Source organism: Apium graveolens, chromosome 2 (genome assembly GCF_009905375.1).
Source record: "Apium graveolens cultivar Ventura chromosome 2, ASM990537v1, whole genome shotgun sequence".
In the NCBI taxonomy this organism is placed as follows: domain Eukaryota; kingdom Viridiplantae; phylum Streptophyta; class Magnoliopsida; order Apiales; family Apiaceae; genus Apium; species Apium graveolens.
In genome coordinates, this window is record NC_133648.1 from 252528236 (window position 1) to 252531101 (window position 2866).

The following is a 2866-nucleotide window of genomic DNA, read 5'->3' on the forward strand; positions in this document are numbered from 1 at the left end:
AAACAGTCATTGTGTCATTATTGCACAAATTCTGAGGACAAGATCTGGTTGCATATTCTGATGATTAAGTTCTGAAGAGTATAACTCAGAACTTGTATGAGGACTTACTAAGATAGGCATTCCTTTTTCAAGTTAAGAAATTATGTTCAGATGACTGTTAAGTTCTGATATAAGTCTAAGTTCTGATATTACAATCTAATGTTTTACTTGACTTATCTGTGCATGAAATTTGATAACAGTCTCAGTTAATATTTGAATATGTTGAAGTGGAAGATTAATAGTCACTATGGTTAGGGTTAAAGGTATTTGTACTTGAACAGTCCACTATTACTTGTTTCTTGTGCGCTTTAAACCATGTTTCCTCTTTCCAATGAATGTTATTCTTTTTCAAAGTCTAGGGAGACGAGGTAGAATTAATTCTACCTGTCAGCATTAAAAACTTTTACGTCTCCTGGCATTCTCTTGCCTATATAAGCAGCCACTTCACATCAGCCTTCCCATCAAATTCTTTCTCACACACTTACCTTCATACTTTTTCTTTCAAAAACACAATGGTCAGATACAACATGTTTTTAAACTACCAAAACTTCAATATGGAGCTAAGCTGTGCCGATTGGCAGCAGGAATGGCATGTCACAGCCATTCCTGAGGAGATATGGGACTCTGTCCCACAGGAGGTACTGACCCACCTCCTGTTCTTCTATATGGATTACCATCGCCACCTGGAGCGAATGGAGGAGGAAAGACTGGCAGCTCTCCGCCAGCAAGAGCGAATCATCAGACTCGCCATTCTGTTTGTCGAGAGTAGGAAGAAGAAGAAATGATTTAATCTTGTCTTATTCCTGTTTTTCTTCATCATCAGCTTTGTCAGGCTTCTTAGCTAGGACTAAGGCTGTTGATGTTAGGTTTCGTAGCTTAGGGAAATCTTGTATAAGTACTGATGTAATTTCAATTTCATAAATGTATTCTCTTGATATATTAATGAAATTTGTGTTTGCTTCAAGATTTTGTCTCTAAGATATTTGGTAATGCATTGCTAAATCCTGATTGATATTCTGATGACCATATAAATTCTGTTTTAATTTAAGTTCTGATTTTTTTATCAGCACTTACTCATCTCATTTACTTGGTCATTTTTACGTGATTTACTTACAGAATATTAATGATGCAGTGAAAAATAATTAACTCAGTGGGAACGGTTTCAATTTTGAATTAAAACTGTTTCACCTTGATTAATGGAATATCTGGGTAAGTGGAACGGTTTTTCCTTGAAAACAGGCAACTGAGTAAGTAATGATTCCTGTTTTCTCGAGCCCAGTAACTATCCGTTATTACTGCATGTCTGACAGGTGTCCAACGGTAACATTTTTTTTAGAGTATAAGTACAACAGAGAGAGGATTTCTTTAATCTTTAATTTTCTTCATTTTTTTTCTCTTTACTTACTTTTACTCTCCTTCTTCTCACGTTGGTTTTTCATACAGACATCTTATCAAACACCTAACAGGCACTTTTCAATCTCAATTTTTCACATGGCACCTAAGGATTTAATCATTGATGGAGCTAAGTTTGTTCCAAACAACTATGCTACAATTCTTGATCATGCTGAAGCTCCATCTGAATTGCATTTTGTGCAAGATCTTCTTGCACACAGTGAGATTGGGTATGCATTAACTCAGCCTGAAGTCTTTTCGAGTCAACAAGTTCTGACGTTTTGGCGGACTGGGCACTTTGATGATGGTGGTAAACATGGCACTCCCAGTATTATTTTTGAAGTGGGTGATTCATCTTATGCAGTCACTCCTGGTACAATACGCAAAGCTCTACATCTCCCAGAAAATTGTACTTTTTCAACTCCAGAGGAATCAGCACTTCAGGAGTTAATGGCTGATTTGGGATATAAAAAGAGTTTGGCAAAGCTTGGGCAGTTAAAAAGGGCTAATATCAGAAGAGAATGGAGTTTCTTCTTTGACTGCATCACCAAAGCTTTTGGGAACAAATGTTTGAATTTTGATGCTATCCCAATTCTGAGTCAGCACATAGGGTATGCTATTATCCATCAAACTCATTTTGATTTTGCAACTGGAATAATTGGTTTTATTGGGGATAGGATGACAGAGGATAGAAATGTTGTCTATTTTGCTAGATTCTGTCAACTTATATATACTTTTTGTACTGATGAACCTCAATTAGTCAGTTCCTCAACCCCACCTTTTAGAGTTGCAAAATGATACTTTAATGATCTGGTAAATGCTGATACTAAGAAAAAAGTGGTTAGACCATTACAGATTCCTCATTCTGTAAAACAGATCCTAGTAAATGCTGATCCTGATACTTATAGATCTGTTTACTCTGATGTCCAACCAACCACAAATATCCAAAAACCATCATCCTCAGCACCTACCACTCATACTACTTAACCTACCCTCAGGACTTATCTCAAATCCTATCTCTCTACTTCACAGACTGTTCAACCCTCATCCTCCAAGCCAACGAGGATAAAAACTATTCCTCAAACACCTCAAAAGAGGAGGAGGACTGTACTGAGAGATGAATCTGATACTAAGGAACAGGTTCCTTCTTCAGAACCTGTTGTAGGTGAAGCTGAGAAAGTGACTTCTCAGAAGGATTCTGGAATTGGGGGATCAAGGCTTCTCAAACGGCTTAGAAGAATGACAGTTCCTAAAACTCCCAAGGAATCCAAATCAACAACGAGATACAAGAAACAGAGGGCAAAAAGGCCAGTTTCAGATGATGAAGAGGAAGCAGCTAAGGAAGAAGATCAGGAATCTCTGATCTCACAAGACAAGGAATTTGCTCCAGTCACTTCTTCTCCATCAACTCCATCTCAGGAAGCTGTTTCTGAAA